Source organism: Manacus candei, unplaced genomic scaffold, assembly GCF_025592945.1.
Source record: "Manacus candei isolate 608988 ecotype Guabito, Panama unplaced genomic scaffold, ASM2559294v1 h1tg000090l, whole genome shotgun sequence".
NCBI lineage: Eukaryota > Metazoa > Chordata > Aves > Passeriformes > Pipridae > Manacus > Manacus candei.
The window spans coordinates 97615-117182 of record NW_026138138.1 but is presented as its reverse complement, the minus strand read 5'-3'; the positions used below and the strand labels follow the sequence as shown (position 1 = coordinate 117182).

Sequence of the window (19568 nt, the reverse complement as noted above, 5' to 3'; positions counted from 1 at the left end):
TCTGCAGATTTGTGGCTGTGTGGGGTACCTGGTCAGACTGGGGAGAGGGAGGGAGCTTCCTATGCCACGGTACGGTCTGTACGTTGTGTTTGAGGCCTCTCCACTCAGGCTGGCAGAGGCCTGGGGTCTTTCTCCCCCCGCTGTCCCGTCAGGCTCGTGCTCCTCCCGCTGGTCGGCAGAGGGCACCGGTAGCCTGGAGACAGTCCTCGGGATGCACTTGCCGTGCCGCCTCCCTGGGCAGCGGCGAGGAGAACGGGCATCCCTGCGCTGGGGCAGCTTCTCCGGCACTGGGATAGAAACGTCTCCCAGCTGCATCATCCCTCCGGTTGCCCATTCTAGCCCGCCAGACTGGGGAAATGGCTCCAGGGGCTGCTTCCACAAACGGGTTCTCTGCATCCCATCCTCTGCACAGACGTGACGGTGCCCTGTGCCCCGCTCAGCTCTGCTGCTGGTGGCTGAAACAAGTGTTGCTGGCTGGGACAGATCCTTCTGCCTCTCCTTTGCTTCGTGCTCCGGGTGATCTTGGAGGTGTTTTATGGGGAACACACCCTCGGATCAGGGTGCAGCTCTTCTGCATTTCCCTGTGTGAACTATTAGATTAAGAGACAAGCAATTTAAGAGTTAGCACTGACTCTGTGAGCACTCCCTACTTAGCCCGCACTTGACTTTTCCTAACTCCATCCCAAATCTGATCATCACAGCTCTGCTAGAACTGTTTACTGCTCATTTCTACAGACACAGATGAAAACACGCAGTGCTGCAAGGGCAGCTTGGAAGCCAGACGTGCTGCAGTGGCTGGCACTAATGGCATTCCTTCTAGGCTTCTTGCCCTGGTTTTAAAAACATGTGGTATCTAAAAAGACGTTCCTTTTTTGTTTTTGTTTTTGTTACATCTCAAATTCTGACTTCCTTCATGGCCTGCTGAACTCCTGGTTGTATGGCCTTTTTAATGTAGGATCTAGCTCCACATAACACATAACTAAGCTACTTCTCCAAAGACAACCCTCTTTCCCTTCTCCCTGGTCCCTCCTTTGCACTAGATCTAAGCCATGTGTAATTGCAGGGGAAGTTGATAGAAAGCTAAGAAGAAATACATTTTCTTTTTTTCCCCTACACATTATTTTCCCAACAGATGAACAGTGGAGAGTGAAGCCAGATTCCTTTTTCATTTCAGCCTACTTGGCAGGCAGTGTGTAGACAACCCTGCCATCCCTCAGTGTGTGACCCAAAGCAAGCAGCCCAGCCTTCGGAGCCTAAACCAGTTCTGACTGTCAGGCCTCAGTTGTTTATGGCATCCCCCTGCCAGAGGCATGTGCTACAGTGCACCAGCTGCAGTGAAACTCATGATGATACTGCACCTTCTGATTTATTGTCAAAACTACCTCCTAAGCTCTGTTTCCTGTATGTAAGTCTGAAAGAATGGCACTGATTTTAGCAACTTACTCCAAGTTCATGTGCTGTAACTGAGATTGGGGTTAGGCTGACTGATGTCTCAGCTTTTGTTCCTTTGTGGTTTTCTGTCCCATTTTAATTCCCTCTATTGCTTTCCTAATTGTAGCTGACCAAGGATGAGCAATGAGTCATACAGGAAAGGCTCATGCATCTGCTCATACATGTCATCTAAATTCCAAACCAAATCTGTCCGGTGCTTGATTTCTTTTTCATTCATTTCTGTGCACTGTGGCATTTTCTAGCTTGAACTAGAAAAGCAACAGAGGCTGGAAGACCTTGAGGTTTCTTTTTCCACATGGAAATGTGAGAAAGGATCTCTATTAGAGGCTATTTCTTTCCAGTCTTCTGGAGTGTTCTTCCTCAAACAGTACAAGCATAATGTAACTGACTTTGAGTAATGTTGGCTGACTAAAAGAAGGAAGATGTGGCTCATTGCTGGAAATGACAGATGATTTTGTAATTGTATTTAATCACTATTGATACTGGCACGCTGTTTAATTTGTGTAAGTAAGGAATCTTTGTACCAGCCCTACAGAAGTGTTTGTCTCAAATTTGTTGATTATATATAAATGCTGGACAAACTGTAGATGTGTGTTTCCAGAAATGAATTAAGTATGCTTTTTAAACTCCAGAAGACAGCAGTGCTGCTGGAAATACATAGAGCCAGTGAGTTGGGAATGGTGAGCTTTGTAATGTCGTCTGTGTAGATCTGCTGGAAATGGGTCACACCGGGAACATGTTTGCAGATGGAGGGACAGGGCACAGAGAACCAATCACAGGCGAATTAAGTTTCTCTGGCCATGATTTAATGTTGTATAAGTTCCTCAAACCAGCTTTGTTTGATGAGGAGAGCAGGGCTCAGATACTCGTACCTTCAGTGCAGCACAGCCAAGTCTCTCTCTCATCTCTGCAGCTCTCAGCCTGCTGGGGCTGGGGCTGGAGTGACTGTCCCACAGCAGTGTAGTTCTTCATTACCACCCGGAGTGCTCTCATCTCCACACGGTTGTCACTGCCTGGATTGTCCTGTGGGGAGTGAGACAGTAACTGAGCTCCATGCTTTGGACTTGGCTGGTGAAGGGCACGTGAGCTCAGAGCTGAGGGTTTCTGCTGGCACCTGCTGTTCAGCCACATCTGGCTATTGCTAAAACTCTGACACAGGAAACTGGTTTCAGTCTTTTGGGCTGCAGTCAATGTTTAGATTATACTGTTTGTTCTTGGTGCTGCAGGAAAATATTTCTAGGAAACTGTATTACTTCTAGATCAACTTGGAAAGGAAGACTAGTATATTACGGTTGTGAAAATTGTGTTTCACTTCTAAGCGAGAGTCAGATTCTGCTATAGCAAGTGCCTTTTACAAGGTAAATACCTCCCAGGACATGGTGCTTCCAGAGCAGATTGTACTTTGGATACTTGCTCTGGGAGAGAGACTCCATGGATTCACTAATACATAGTTTAGCGCTCTACATTGGGATCCTGTGAGTGATTTTTAAAGTCACAGTTTAATGCAAGACCATATAGAAAAGTCTGCTTTTGTTTAACCACCATCATTTTAAGTGCTGAAGGTTGTCTTGATTTTATTACAGTTGCAGAAGCTCTCTGGTTTAGGTGTTTCAATTTAACAGGCTCAAGTTAATGCCAAGGGGAGGTATTGAAAATGCTCTTTTGATGTTCTTATGCCATCCTGTTTGCAGAAGTGACTGTGCCAGGGGTTGGATTTGTTAACCAGGAATGAGAGCAAGAGCTAAGAAATTGCATGTTCTCCAGAAACCAAATAGGGTGAATTCTCATCTGTTTGGTACTTGGTGGTGTTTCATAGGAGTAATCTCAGCTGGTGTGTGTAGTCCAGCCTTAGAGTGGTTATTGCAAAGTAGGAGTCAAAACCAGTAAAGATTAGGCTTTTTGTCCTGGCTCCATGACTCCCTGGAGCTGTCATCTGCCATTTACCACAGACACTGGGCTTCAGAGAGGTTTTGAGTCAAATGCTGTGAACCCTGTGGCTTTCTTGGGAGAAATATCTTCTCTGGTGGCCCGGGGTTGATGGGCTTTGGGGTCTAATGTCCAAGACAGAGAGTTCCATGTTCAGCTTTGCCCAGTTTAAAATAAGCCCTGTTTGTGTAAAATGGTGCTGCTGATTATAAGAGAGGGTAGGGATTACAGAACACTGGTCCAAAGAGAAACCCTGCAAGGAGGGCACTGCCCCAGAGGGACTGTGGGGAGCGAGGGCAGGGAGAGGCAAACGGCCCACACAGCTAATTGAAAGCCCATCTTCCCGTCAGTCATGGTGCTTGCCCATCAATCATTCTGGCACCAACAGGACTTGACATCAGTAGGGAATTAAATAAACTCCTCTCTCTTTAGGGACCTGCTGATGGAAACCCGTAGGGGGGAAGTGAGCAGAGAAGAGCCGGAAGCGTGTGCGTGGGGGAGAAACAGTCTCAGCGGTCCCCTGGGATGGTGCAAGTCTGTGTCCTTCCTCTTTCTCACACCAGCATGGACAGCTGAAGGGATTTTTCAGTGAGCTCCCAAAAAGGTGAGTTTAAAGCTGGTAACAGACCAAGCTCACCTCAGTTTAAATAAACAAACTGCAATAACAGTATCCTACGGTGGGTGCCCAGAAAGCCAAGTGATGCTCTGTGCAGCTGAGAAGGAGTTTTCACCCTCAAGTGAAATAAGTGCTGTGGAACTGCAGTAACTGAGGGGAATCTGGACCAAAGTGTCAGAGCAGAACACTGGGAAGGGAAGTGGACAAGAGCAGAGTTAGCGACTGTGCCCGTTTTCTCTCCTCCTGGGAAACTGCGCCTGCAGTGAATTAGGATGTGGTGTGGGCTAGGATACTGCAGATTGGAGCTGCCTGAAATCAGGGTTTCAGTGCAGATAAAGGGCTGTCCCCAGTGCCTGGTGGAGTGAGTGTGTGTGTGCTCCTGAGGAGGGCCCAGCAGCTGGAAACCATTCGGTCACTGACAAGTCCCCTGATGGACCTCTACTGACATGGAGCGGCTTTGGTTTCAGGAAAGCCAAAGGGAACCTGTCACTAATTAGACACACAGCTAATTAACGAGAAGCAAACAAAGAGCAGCAGCTTGTGTTTTGGGAAAGCTGGGCTTTAGTAGGCAAGGACGTCTGCTCCTCCCTTTCAAACCATTTCAAAAACAAACAAAGCGGGGAGACTTGCATTTCAAAGCAGTGCAAACACTGCCAGCCTCAGAAAGCCTTCCAGAAGGGACATCCAGGAGTGGGATTTAGCAGTGAAAGGAAAAAGGGCTCCCCAGGTGTAATGAGACCTTCCCTGTCCCTAGATCAGGGCCCTCTGAATCCCCAGAGTGCATCTCTTATCTATTAGCTTTTAATTTTTCTTTCTCCAAATAAACACTTCTGTTAAAATTTCGGGTGAGTGGATGAGGAAGAAAGGCAGGTGTGGAAACATGAGTTTCCATTTTTTGCTTTGCTGCTTTCCAGATCTTGCAGAAGTGTGTGGTATCTCAATTTAAAAACCTTTTCTTATGCATTGTTTTTATTGATGCTGTATATATTTATTACTGCAGGGCTGGCTAGAAAGGTAGGTCAGTAACAAAATAATCAAACATTACCTGGACTGTGTAAACAGATGCTCAAGAGTGGATGAGGCTCTGTTTGAATGCTAATATCTTTAGTAAGAGAAGTGTGTCTTTGGAACAGGAGGAATCCAAAACTGTAATCTCAGTTATGAGTCCTCCAATGACCCTGAGAAACCTTGCTTAGGGCCTGATCCTCCAAGGAGCCTTGCCAGGGTCCCAAGTCCTGCTCAGAGCAATCATTTTTCACTAACTCCAAATACAGCAGTGCTAGCAGGATTCATTAACTGAATTTTGCAAAGTGCTTTGAACATGAAACACGGAAATAATGCCAAGTTATGTGATATTTGGTGTATTTCCTAGAGCCATGCATGTAATTAAGGGAGAATCTCAGCTTTCAAAAACCAAGGCAGTTTCTAACCCTCCTTGTCATAGGAAAAAAATAATAGCCTAAAAACAAGACTAAAGGTTAACAAATTAGGAGGCAAATTTAAAGGAAAAAACAACTCACCAAGTTGTGCTATCTTAATGTCCTGGGTTTGGGAACAAAATCATAAAATTGAGCAGTTGAGTATGACTGTGTGAGTATGCTTTAAATATTTATTAAAGGAAAATACATTATTAATCTTTTTTGTGCATTCAGTATAGAAATTATGAAGCCCTTATCATCACAGCCTAATGTGGATGTTGAGCACAGCATTTGTCCTCAGAGCAGCCTGTCAGTGGAACTGTGCCTGTTTTCTCCTTGGTGGTGGAGGAAGGTCTGTGTTCCTGGCTAGGGCCGAGGCTGGTGGCTGCAGGCTCAGTCCCAGTGCTGCCAGTGGCTCCCTGGGTGAGCATCCTGTGCTCCTGCTGGGATCAGTCCCAGCCCCACGGGGGTGGCTGCAGACACTGCTCTGCTGGGTTGAGATGGACACCCCCCTGTTTCTGTGGGGTGCTGCAGTGTTTAGCTCAGGAGTGTTTTCAAAGCACTGCAGCCTCCTTGAGCAGAAGGAGTTACCAGAGCCCCTGGGGTTACCCTGCACTAGTAGATCACCACGTGCACTTACATTAGGAATTTTTTTTCAGCACTCATCTGGTTTTGCTGCTTTATGGTCTGATTTGAAATTGCCTTATACTATACTGTCAGCACGGGTGTTTACTGCTGTCAAAGGACCTGTTCAAAGAATCAGCAAAGCCACCACAGGATTCCTTCTTATATCATTTTGGCTCAGGTCTCAAATATGTACCAGCAATTAAAAAAAAAATAGAGAAAAAAGAGGGCAATGGCTTCAGGTTACAACAAGTAAGGAGCATATCAGCTTTTCCAGACACAGATTGATTTCGCTGTGCCTCTCCCTTAGCTTCAATGAAAAAGCAACTGGAGGCAAATACATGAAGCACTTCATAAAGAAAACGTGGTGTGGCACTTCATTTTCTCTTTCAGGGATGTTACTTTGCTATTTTATTGTTGAGACTGCAAAGCCCCAGCAAGGTACGAAGCAGGATAAGAAGATAATGAGAATTTTCTCTCCAGCCAGCACACACTGGCTGAGGGCTGTTTCAGATGGCATCAGGTTTCTTTAGCCTACTCAGAGCTTGAAAATGTGCCCTTGATTTCAGCCCACAGGAACGTGGGCTTGTGCTGCTTTATTGTCTAATGGATCTTTCCCTTGATCTCCTCATACAAACACGTTGAGCATGTGGTTGGGTCACTTAGAGAAAACTGAACCCCACTCATGCTCTTAGTGTAATCCCTTCATATTGATTGCTGTGCTGCACAGGGGCAGCAGGTAACCAAATCCATGTGGCTTGGGGCTGGCAGCTGATCGTCCCACACACGCCCAGTTCAGCTGTGAGCTCCTCACAGCACCGGCACTGCTCTGCCCCGGCGCTTCCCACCGAGGGTGAAACACAGAAATATCTTGGAGCACGAGGACGGGCTTGCAGCAGTTGTTCATGGGAAGGGAACAGATGCAGTGGAGGATTTTACTGGGGAGTGTGTTCCTCTCTGGATTTATCTTGTGGGTATCTCATGTTTATCTTTTGCCAGCTCGTGTTAGATCAGAGTAGGGTAACCTTGAAGCCAGTGTGTACCAAAAGTATTTTGTGAAATAAAGGCAAGCAACTAATTATGAAATATATAGGGGGCAACCTAAGTATTTGTAGAAACAGCTTTCCAGTGACCAGAACAACTCTTGACTGGATTTTTATGTGTTATTAGGGTCATGTCTTCCATTTCCTGACATTTGTGGGGGTTTGGGCTCAATGGAAGCCTCATTCTTCTCTATGGCTTTTGGGGACTATACAATGCTAATTTGCAATCAGAGTGATTTGTGGGGGACACATTATAAACTTGGGTCTGAAGGGAGCGAGGAATCCCAGGAACTGTTGTAGCCTGAGGCCAGTTTCTAAATATAAAGTATCCTGAGATGATCTGTCATGTTTGACTATCTCCTTGGTTCAGTTTAATGGCTCAAATGCTGGTGATGTGAAACAGAGGAAAATGGGCTAATGGGAACCCTCACAAACACTTGAGTCAAGATGAGTGACTGGTTAAAGGTTTGGTCTAGTGCTTGGTGACTGTGGGCTATAACGGGGCATCCAGTGGGGGAAGGAGATGCCAACTGGCTTTCTACTCTGCTTCCAATTATAGCAAGTGCAGATTTTGCCCCCAGATGGGTGGAACTGCACATACAATGCTGCTGGTGCAATAACCATGCCCTGGAGTGGGGAGGTGCAATCAGGATACTTACGGAAATGTGTCCCTTAAGAACATTGTATCATGTTACTCCTAACAGCAACAGAAAATGGAGATAAGCTTCAGGTTCTTCTTACATGAAACGTGTGCCAGTTCTCTACTGTTTGGTAATTCAGAGTGTTTCTGTGAACACACCCACCCCTTAAATAAGCCTGCATTTTTAAAATCCGTGTTCCCAGCAAAATAACTGAAATGATTTTAGCACCGTCATTTCCCAACCAGACACCTTGAGACTGGATTTTTTCACACCATTTTCATTTGGGGTTGTTTTGGCATGAATTTCAAACCTGAATGCATCAGTATCCCCAGGCTATCTTGAGGATCTGATCTAAGAGGCATCTTCACGCTTGCCCTAAAAGGTTGGAGACGGTATGTGCTCTTAGCTCATTTAAGACCTACAGGTTTGTAACAGACTTGCACTTATAGGTCACTGAAGATCCCTTACTAGCTAGTGAAAGAGTGACCTTGGCTGTAATGTCAAATGCTGCAGAGAATCAGAGTAGCCGTGGGGATAGTCATGGCTTGCACTTTAAAACTGGGGTTTCCTTTGGGACAGGGTAGTTTCAGGGGCAACAGTGTTTGTGCATGACTGAGTGAAGAGATCAAAATCTAACCCACTGAAGGGGTGTATATGCAGGATTTTAGACTGCTGTTGGTAGCAGGTGATGGGTCGTTGCTTAGGGTATAGGACAGATTTGTTACTAGTGATTACTTCATTATTAGCTTTATCTAGTTCTTCACTGTGTTGTATTACACTCAATAAGTAACACCTGGACCTCCATCCAGACTTAAACTGCCCCCCTCTTCTCACTCCCCTCCAGTTTGGAGAGATTATTGAGACAAGGTTAGTTAATTTAGTATCAGAGTCATAGGATGGTCTGGGTTGGAAGGGACTGTAAAACCCATCCTTTTCCAACCCCCTGCCATGGGCAGGGACACCTTCCACCAGCCCAGGTTGCTCCAAGCCCTGTCCAACCTGGCCTTGGACACTTCCAGGGATGGGGCAGCCACAGCTTCTCTGGGCAGCCTGTGCCAGGGCCTCCCCACCCTCACAGGGAAGAATTGCTTCCTATTATCTAATCTAAACCTGCCCTCTCTCACTTTAAAGCCATTCCCAGTTGTTCTGTCTCTCTATGCCCTTGTAAAAGGCCCCTCTCCAGAGGGACTAGAACTGTTTCAAAACCCACTTGTCAGGATGCTTAAGGAGGGGAGAGGTGAGTTACCAGGCCCTCTTAGCTGCACCAACAGAAACAAAGGCACCAGATTTCATCAAATTAGTCTTAAATCAGTCCCTCATCTTTTAGTCAACCAACTGCTATTAGAAAGCAGCATTTACAGAGCAGGGAATCCTCTCTTTTCTTGGGACAAAAGCCTTGATTGTATTAAGAAAGAGAAATTGTGCCACTTTTTTACCATGTCTTGAGCAGAGCAGACACAGGAGATTATTTCATTGGACTTTCTCCTGCTTGAGACATGTTCAAGATAAATGTACACTGGCAGTGTTGCAAATGGAGGCTTTTCATAGCTCTACGTGTCCCCCTTCTCCCTACCTCTTTCCAGCTCCAACAGGTGTGATCAGAGCAGGAGATTTGGTGGCTAAGTGACCTGGTTTGCACAAGAGCAGCCCAATCTCTGGACATTTGCAGACTCATTTCTGAAGCTGCAGTGATATTCAGAGACTGCACTTTCAGAGTTTGGCTCTCCCATTCCCAAATATTGTTTTTCATACTGTATGCTAAATAGCCATAGCTGGGGCAAAGGATTACAGGAATTTAAGCTGCCACCTTATAAAATGCTAGAAGAATCCAGTGGGACATTTAGAACACGAGTGAATTGGAGCCAGCTGGAAACAGAATACAGGAGGCGGATTTTCTCCTGGAGGGGTGCTAATAATTCCTGGTAAAGATCAAAATGAAGGACAGTTGGATTGGTTTTGAATATCCCATGGCTTTGCATAAAGAGAATCTCACTTCAGTCACAGCTTATTATCAGGAGGGTTTTTGCTTTCAGGTGGAGATCTACTTTCCTGTTCTGTTTCCCCCCTGAAGGAGTGTATTTGCAGCTGTGTGCTCTCCCTAGGGCATGCCACCCTGAGAATTGCATGGCATGCCCAGAAACATCAGTTCCTTAGTCCCACGGGGCAAGCAGAGCTCTGGAGGGATCCCAGCAGTGGTTGGCAGCACAGCACAGTGGTGCTTTTCTGTGCTGGGGTAACCAGTCCCTGCCCACAGGAGTCCAACACTGCCTCTGAATTGCTCTCCACTGCACCTTTGGGCCATCTCAGCTTGTCTACATGGCAGCAGGACAGCCTGGATGTGGGGCATAGAAGAACCCTAGGCTGGTTTCTCCTGCTCCTCTCCAGTTTTCCTCCTGAGCCCAGGGATCACAGCCCTGCTCCCAGGTGAGCAGGCCACCAGCACTTTCTTTCCTCACTCTCAGAATCACAGAACCAGAGAATTGGTCAGGTTGGAAGAGACCACAGTGCGTCATCTGGTCCAATGTCTGGACACTTAGGAGCCTTAAAACATTTCCTATCTTCTGTGTGGTAGATTCTGCTCTAAAGAGGTACCCAGAGGAAGTAAGCTTCTTTTCTTATAATTCAACCAGTTTCCTTCAAAGAATTTAAAGGTGCAGCCAGACATGGTGCAAAGCAGCTCCTTGTTTGATCAGCTGCCTGAGTTCTGTGTACATTCAGGTATATTTAGATGACCAGCCATTGGGTTGTTAATGTAAAGGCAAATACCAAACACTTGGGTGGTCATTGTGATGTCCTGGTTATTTCTAAACCCTCAAAATACTTAATGATCCTTTGAGTTGTATTAGCACCTAAGAGCCCCAGAATTTCATTGTCCTGCAGCTAAACAAATGTATCACAACCTGCCTATCAAGTCCAGCACATTCTTCATCAGTGTATAGTGCTCAGTATTTACAGAAATCATCTGTTTTCTCATTATGCTGAGAAGTTTTGCTTGCCGTTATCCCTTTCTGAAGTTAGAGTGGTCACTTGTCTGGATTGTTTTAAACATGTAAGTTTTCCTAAGTTACTAATATCTGTATGAACTTTTTGGGCTGTGATTTTGCAACAAGGAGTATTTCCATTTTTCTTGCAGAAGGCTTTTTGCCAATTTTTTAAACCCTTAAGAGAAAATTTTTTGCAGGGGCTTGGTGAGAAAATGTTCTTTATTGTTTCAACATGTCTTGGGACAAATAGAAACTGGTCCTGAGGCAAGACAGTATTCAGAATTAAAATAATTCTCTTAAATATGTTATACCAAGATACTGTTGATGTTGATGTGTTTCCCAAAGTGTGCAAGGTACTGTTGGCTGTGTCCCCATTCCTTTCAATGATATTGCCTTATTCAATTGATTGGAAATGAGAGTAGAAGAATTTTACCTTAATTTTACTCCCTACAGACAGTAACCTGGAGCTGGTATATCCTCTATACTTGGTACTTACTCTGCTGACTATATTTTGCAATCCTGGGTTCCCCCTGGCCCATACACCAATATACTCTTATTTATGAAGTGAAGTGCATTAATGCAAAGTGACACAGCATGATGGGTGCTTGGTTTTACCAGCATGTGGGAAGATCTTACTCTTGGGACACTGGAGATGGACATCTTTGAAAGACTTTAGTTGCTGTCTCCTTCTGCTCCCCCCACGGTGTCACAGCACTGCCTGGTTTTCCTCGCTGAAGGTGGAATCGCCACGGCCAGGCTGGGACACAGGTTCACAAAGACTGGGACTTGGCCATAATGCCGAAGGAAATCTGAAAAGCAGAGCTGTAGCTTGGAGCTTGTGCCTGAGTGGTGCTGTTTCAGACAGCTCATAGCTGAGGTGCAGGACAGGACCCTGAGAGATGAGGGACTGGCCAAAAGCCACGAGGTCAGGCAGGCAGCGCTTACAGGGCTCCCCAGGCAGGTCAGGCTGCCCTGCTCTCCGTGCTGTGCATCCTTCTGGGAAGCAGCTGTTGTGGTCCAAAAAGGCACTTGGGCTTGGCCCCACGTGCAGGTTTATGTGCCCTGTGTGTGTGCAGCCAGCATTCCTCAAAAGCACAAAGCACTGCAGAACCCAGGGCTCTGCCAGAGTATGGGAGAGAAACCCACAGATCCCTGGGAAGGGAGAAGAGGTGTCTGTCTGGAGAGCAGAGAGGCTGGGAGGTTTCCAGGAGGCAGCTCCAGGCTTGCTGACATGTATTCTCCAGGGTGCCAAATAGCTGTGCAGGAGTCTGGGGCTGCAGCGAGGGCTGCTAACAGATGTGGCTCGTGGCTCTGTTCACCTGCGACACACAACTGTGCTACCAGGAAGTGCTTGTAAGTTGGATTACAGGACTGGGAGGATTTTTCTTGTGTATTGCCAAGTCCTGGCTGTTCCCTCTCATCACCTACAGCAGGGAAACTGCTCCGTGGGGACACTGCAAGTCAACTACAAGGGTCCCCACCACCATGAAGTGCCAAATCCAGACCCAGCAGCAGGTGACAGTGTGGCAGCATGGAGTGCTGGGGAGGAGATGGTGAGCTGCATGAGTTTGGTGGGCTGTGCAGAGGGACACAGCTCTCTGGATGGCCTTTCACAGATTTGGGGAGGTAGATAAGCGTCGGTGAAGATGAGTAATGATGCCACACAAGGTGAAGGAAAACTGCTTCCAGGAATATGAGGTGTAAGAAGAACACTTAAAACAATGTCAGAAATAGTGTCTCTTCCAGCCCTGTAGGTATCTGGCAATAAAAATGTATTGATTAGCTGACATTCTTGCTAACAGATGCTAACAAAGAGAGCCTGTACGAGGCTGATTTTTATACTGAATCATGGCTTGTGCATTGGAAGCTACTGGAAAGAAATTCCAAAAGTCTTATACTCATGTGGGCCCTGCTCCCATTTCTGCAGATGATCTTCCCAGTAGAAACAGGGGGGATACTTCCCTCTTCTGCCACTCAGAAATACCAGTCTACTTTCTTCTTGGCAGATGTCTGGCTCTGCTCTTCAGATTCTTGCTCATCTATCTTTTGTAGACTGTGTGGGTTATACAGGCCTTGGCTCCTAAAGCCTGTGTGTTAAAGGAGTGCCTTTTCCTGAGGCTGTTTAACCTCTTAAAGCTCACTTGCTCTCAGGGATCATCCAGCAGAGTAACCTAACATGTGGTCCCACCATGCAGCAGTGGAGAGCAGAGAGCTCAGGCAGTGAGGGCTGGAGTGAGCACTGCCAGGGCTGAGGGAGCACTCTGAGATCTGTGCCATCACAGTGGTAAGATGTGTGCCCTGTGTGCCCGAGGGCTGCACTTCCTTCTTATCTGTACCCATAGCTTAAGGAGCAGTGACCCTCTGGTTCCTGGCTGTTTATCAGAGTGTGTGTACCTGAGCCCAGAGAGGAGCACAGCAGTGACTGTGTGTGTGCCTGAGCCCAGAGAGGAGCACAGCAGTGGCTGTGTGTGTGCCTGAGCCCAGAGAGGAGCACAGCAGTGACTGTGTGTGTGCCTGAGCCCAGAGAGGAGCACAGCAGTGACTGTGTGTATGCCTCAGCCCAGAGAGGAGCACAGCAGTGACTGTGTGTGTGCCTGAGCCCAGAGAGGAGCACAGCAGTGACTGTGTGTATGCCTCAGCCCAGAGAGGAGCACAGCAGTGACTGTGTGTGTGCCTGAGCCCAGAGAGGAGCACAGCAGTGGCTGTGTGTGTGCCTGAGCCCAGAGAGGAGCACAGCAGTGACTGTGTGTATGCCTCAGCCCAGAGAGGAGCACAGCAGTGACTGTGTGTGTGCCTGAGCCCAGAGAGGAGCACAGCAGTGGCTGTGTGTGTGCCTCAGCCCAGAGAGGAGCACAGCAGTGACTGTGTGTGTGCCTCAGCCCAGAGAGGAGCACAGCAGTGGCAGCTGGCTGCCAGCCTGGCAGAGCCCCTGTGCCCGTTTGGCTGGAGCTCTGCAGACAAGAATCTTTGCTGTCGTTGCCGAGTGCTTCACTGTCTCCTTGTGTTGGGAGAAGCAGGCCTGCTTCCAGAGTGCAGCTGGGCTTTTAGGGAGAGAGCAGAGCAGACAAGGGAAGATGAGGAGTGCAGGTTCCCTCCGGCCCCATGGCTCACTGCAGCACATTAGCTCTGTGTCATGCAGAAGTGACCGTGCAGCTCCTTCTATTCGGATTAGGCTGTATTCATTTGTGGGTGAGTACAAAGACCTCCAATACAGATATTCTGGGACTTCTTTCATAGAAAACGAGGAGCTTGCTATTGAATCACAGTTCCCTGTCCAAGTTCTGAATTTTGCAACCAAATTCTGCAGTGTTTTTTCAAATTAAATCCCCACTGAAGTAAATTTTTATTCAGTTGGGGTGAAGAAATAGTTCACTCTGTTTCATAGCAGCAGAAGTCCTTAATCCTGGCTTCTCAGCTGATATTAATGCCAGTCTTTCAGTTGCATTCACTACCACTTTGACTTTAATTCCTCTGAGGAATCTGTCTCTTAGATGCCTGAAGTAAAAGCCCAATCCCTATGTCAGGTGGGCTTCTGCTGTTTTGTAAGTTTGATGAGAAAAGCAGTTCTTTATAGGGAGACAAATCAAAGCTGCCTTCTTCCAGGTGTAGATGAATAGGATGGGTAGAGAAAAGTGGCTTTTTAATGCAGAGGCGTGTGTTAGCTTAAACAAACAAACAAGAAAAAGAACAACTAAATCTGGGCATGAATTATAGCCTGCTTCAGATTTCAGTGTGTCACGTTTTGAATTGAGCTGAAGTACCTATGGCTTTTTTTAAATTGCATTTGAACAAAAGTAAATACAAAGAGAAAGAAACCAGGACAGCAAAAGCCTGCAGGAAATTCCTCTACTGTAAACAAAGTCACCTTATGATTGATGTGAATGTACAGCCCCTTGTAAACATGTCTGTTTACTTGCAGGAAACCAGAAAGAACCCACATTGGGTGCTGCTGATTTTATCTAGCTTTGCCTAAATGCTTTTGGCTTCCAGTAGTCACTCTAGAGGGAGCACAGGAGTGATGGCTGCTCCCTGGAAAACTCGAGTCTACTGTACTTCTAAAATCTGTGCCACATGCTGCAGATGGGCAGAGCTTCGCAGGGAAGATTGGTAACAGCTTTTGGTGGCTGTCCCGACCCTCAGCAGTGAAAGCTGATTAATAGTGGATGTGAAGCGTTATTCCTTTGCAAAGGAGCTCTCGTTTTCAGTGCACCTAATGAGGGAATTTTATACCTCTAAAAACATAGTAATAACCCTGATCCTACACCCTTAGGTTGCTGCAGGCTCCCACTGAAAGGTCCTTGTTCTAACAAAGATTGTCAGTGCTGCTGAGGCTGATGAGTTTTGTGGTGATGGAAAATGCTGTAATTGTTTGTGGGATGTGTTGTTTCAGTTTAAGGTTTGGTCCTTTCTGAGGGTGAAATTCTGGCTGTGCTGATGTCTGTGGGAAGCTGGTCATAACCTTCAGGGGCTGCAAGTCATGGCAAGCAAATCTGGATTTTTTCTAATGGATATAGCAGAGGAGTGATGGGGGTTATCCATGTCTCCTGCTGAAGGTGTGACCTGTGGCTACCATAGAGCAACCTTGCATTACAGAGACAAAGCTAAGTGGTCAAGGCCTCTGTCCATGCATAAGGAAGTTTTCTATTCTGTTCTCTGTTCATTTCCTAGCCATTTCTAACATTATAAGGGCTTTTTTGACCAAGTACAAGTACTGAGTTGATGTCTTCACTGTTCTATCCCTGGGACTTTTGCCAGTGGTAACACCTAACCCAGACATGTGAAGGGGTTTGTGGAGTTTGGGTTTCTCCACATGTGCATTACTTTCTAGTTATTGAAATGTAATTCAGTCTGGCATTTCCATACCATGACAGTCAGTTAGTTGAGATCTTGCTATACCTCATCACCCTCAGCTTCAGATTTGACAACTTTGAATGATTTGGGAATCGACTGCAAACGTCATTTTCCTAATCACCCCTTTCCCACATTGTTATGGATGAGTTGCACAGGATGGATGCCAGGACAGGTCTTTGGAACAGCATCTTAGCAACCCTGTCCTGCTATAAAAAATTACTTTCTTTTCTTTTAACCAGTTACTAATCTGCAAGAGGTTGTTCCTTCTCACACCATGACATCGTTATGAATCTTTGGTAAGGGACCTTTTTAAGAGTTTTTCTTTAAAAAAACCCATATTTAAACACTGTCAGCTAGATCATTCTTCCCCATTCTTAGCCATACACACAGTGAATCTCTCAGAGAGCTCGAAGGGATCAGTGGTACCATTATCACATATTTACAATTAAGTCTGTTCCTCAGCATAATTTCTGCTAATTTCTTCAGAACAAAAGCAAAGTGTACATACTCAGATTCCAGGATCACCCATAATTATGTGTTTTAGTGAGCAGACATATATGATGCTCAAAAATTTAGTCCTACCTCTTGATTAAATATGACATTTACTCATTCTTTGTGAAGACAGGCAGTCTCCCCCTATGATTATGTTTTCTATTTTTGCACTTCTTGAGGGTCTCTGAGCAAGTTCTAATCAGAGTTGCCATCCTGGTGGGACAGCTGAGAGAACAGTCCTAATGGTTCCTGTGCAGAAGTAGTAATGTTTATGGACTGAGACTAGAGAAAAACAATGTTGGCTTCAAAGTTACAGCTTCATAAGGAAAGTCCAAAGCCTGAATATTGGCTCTGACACCTCTGCCAGGCACAGCACCCACAACAGCCACCTCTGGCTCCCTTCAGGGTAATGCCAGGTGGGAAATCTTTGCACTGCTGGAGTCAGCGAGGCCAGTAAGAGTAATGAGCTGAAAGTAAAAGGGGAATTTGGGCTAAATACAGGGAAAATTATGCATGTCACAGTTAATATAGACAGACAGACATAACAGCCGAATAAATACTTGTCTAGAGGCTGGTGGAGATTTCCCTGCCTAGGAGGGAACTGATCAGGATGTGTAGGTGCAGGTGAGTGCAGTGTGTGTGAGGCAGAGCCAGCCCCCGGAGCAGCAGCACTGTGGCAGTGCTGTTCCAGAGGCAGGATGCTCACCTGGTTGGAATTGTGCCACTCTCTGACTGCAGGCACTGCTGATCAACCTTCACATCCTCAGTCGTGAGCTCTCTTGGTTTGGTAAGGCAGAGAGGACAGAACAGGAGAATTTATGCCAGACTGAGAACAAACACTGCCTGATGTGGGTGGTTTTATACCTTGGAGGCCAATCCCTCAACTTTCTGACTTGTTTGCCCCCTTCTTTGTTTCTGATGGGAAAACAACCCCGAAGGATGTAAATCACGATGCAAGTCTCTCCACCCCACGTAAAAGTGAGAAACTGGAGCAGAAGGGGCTGGCCACATGCAAGCAAGGAGAGGTGGCAGAATGAATTTCTTCCTAATAAATTTGACACAGAGGCTGGGAGCATGTTTATAAAACCCTAGCTGAGAGTAGAGGAGGGTTTGTATCTTTGTTTTTTTAAAGTGCAAAATCAGGGCTGGTTTATCGGGCCTGTGGGATTGGACAGGGTGTAGAAGGCCACCCATCTGGAAACCAGCTGATTGCTGCTGAAACTTTCTTCCCAGGCTCCGTCCCTCCTCTGACAGGGTGCTGGGGTTTTATGAGAGGCTGACAGCAAGCCTTTTACAGACCGTGACTCCTTGTCTCAACAAAAATTGCTACAAATTAGCTGGAGAAGGGACCTGAGGGGATTGTCCCAATCTGGCTCAGGGTCCCAAGTACAAAGTCAGCAATTTTAACAGAATAATCTGAGTATTCAAATCAATTGTGTCTGGAAACGAACTTTATGGGAAATGGGTGAGTGGAAGGTAGGAGACAGGGAGCAAGAGGAGGTTATTTCTAGATGGTCAAAGTGTAGATCATGTAAGTCTGTTGTCCAAAGACTTTTCAGGTTTTATAAAGAAAATCAGCTAGTCTTTGGTTTTCCAGGAATTCTTATTTCCTTTGAGCTGAAAGCAGCTTCTGTATAGAACTGGGACTTGTGCTCTGAGCCTGGGTATCCAAAATTTTATAAGCATTCAGAAAGTGAGCTTGCATTTGGCCCTCACTGTGGATCCCATTTTCACAGTAGCCTAAAACTAGTGCATCCTGGAACACTCCATTCCCCTTTGAAAGACGTGACAAAAAAACCCTTTTTTATCCAAATAACCAATCTGATCTGAGGCTTGTATCCCAGAGTGGTTCCACAGTAAAAAGAGATGTATAGGGTGGAAAGAGATTATCTTGAATTATACAGCTGAGCACTGCGTCTGGTCCTGTCAGCTCTGTGTGGAGTGTGGGATCACTGGGGTGATGCTACACCACAGAAAGAGACTGAGAAAGCTTTTCAAAATAAGGAAGTTAAGTACAAACTAAAACTTTAATAAGTACTAAAAAGCTTTGATCAGGAAATTAAGTATTTTGGTACACCGTAGACAAGTAGTTACCTTATTAAATCCCCAAGCAGTGTTTCCAGGTAAATAGACTGAATACTTTCTGATTACAGCTATTTATGCCTACATTTATTTTGGAACTTTTGAAAATATCCATGAAATAGAAGGAAAAAAATTCCATTAAAAAGGATCAGAGAGCAATTTACTTGGGTTGAACATGACAATTGTCAGAGCAAACTTTTGCAGTACTTTCACTCTTTATGGTAAAAACTGCTTGGCTGTTCTGTTGCACACAAGTCTCATGATGTTGATTTTTGCTTTCCAGAGTGACTGAGCCAAGCAGTTGTGGAAGAGGATGGAAACCCCTTGGACTTCCCATCTTGGAGAGAGGAGGACATCTCTGAGAAATCAGGGAGAACTGCAAGGGGCCCTTCTAAGCTGAAGGACGAGAGGAGAGGAGCACTGGACACCCCGCCTGGGTGTTCTCAGCAGCTGGGGCCATGTCCTGTTTGGAGGAGAGAGCCGGCCAGCGAAGGGCTGTGAGCAGCAGCACCCCTGGGGACCCCTCCTGGCCAGAAAACAGCACCAGGTAGGCTGGAGAGGGCTCTGGGTGAGTCCTGTGACTTGGGAGGTGCTCTGTGGGCTCTGGAGCTCTCAGCCCTTTGCCATTGTCCTGGTCTGACCTTGGTGTGGTTATGGGTTGATGCATTAGCACACCAGTGAGGGCCCTGCTCTCATTGGTGTGGTTATGGGGTGCCAGGGCCCTGCTGTTGTTGGTGTGGTTATGGGGTGCCAGGGCCCTGCTCTCGTTGGTGTGGTTATGGGGTGCCAGGGCCCTGCTCTCATTGGTGTGGTTATGGGGTGCCAGGGCCCTGCTCTTGTTGGTGTGGTTATGGGGTGCCAGGGCCTGGCTCTCGGGAGCTGAGGCCTTTGGCACTGGGCTGTGCCAGGCTGGGCTTTGGCATGGCATGGGGCAATAGTGACGAGGGCGTGCTGTGGTTGACAGAAGCTGCTTTCCCTGGTCCCAGTTATGTCTGTTCTGCCTTTAGCCAGAATGTGTTTCACTTGTGGATCCAAACGCTGCTTGAACTGCAATAATTAATGATCACAACACTTCAGATCAAGTCTGGCTTACACAGGGATGTTGACAGACCCATGCCCCAGGTAGGGCATAAAGCAGCAGGGCAATATCTCCAGTTGGTGCTGCCCTCATGTGACCCTCGGGGTGGGAGTGGGGTGTTGCCTTGTGTGTGTGAGTGCCCAGGGCTGTGGGACTCTGCGTTCTCTGCCCCGAGGGACAGCTGGGAAAGGCACCCAGAGCAGCTCAGTGCAGAGGTTTGGATGTGCAGAAATTGAAGCAGTTTGAATTTGGAATAAATTTCTGAAGCTATTTGCAGGAACACTTGGAGGCTCTCAGAAATGTAAGAGAAAATACACACTTGCAGTGTGTGAAATGTCTTGGCAGAAAGCTTAGCACAAAA

At 46.6% G+C, this 19568-nt stretch overlaps 1 long non-coding RNA gene across 1 annotated transcript in view; it reads left to right on the top strand.

Moving 5' to 3' along the window:
- Positions 1-18691, top strand: part of LOC127460901 (uncharacterized) — a 35814-nt gene extending 17123 nt beyond the window's left edge. The window contains exons 2-3 of the long non-coding RNA XR_007899902.1: positions 3811-3982; positions 18413-18691. This is a non-coding gene — a long non-coding RNA (uncharacterized LOC127460901). The remainder of the gene's footprint in view (positions 1-3810; positions 3983-18412) is intronic.
- The last annotated feature ends 877 nt before the right edge of the window (positions 18692-19568 follow it).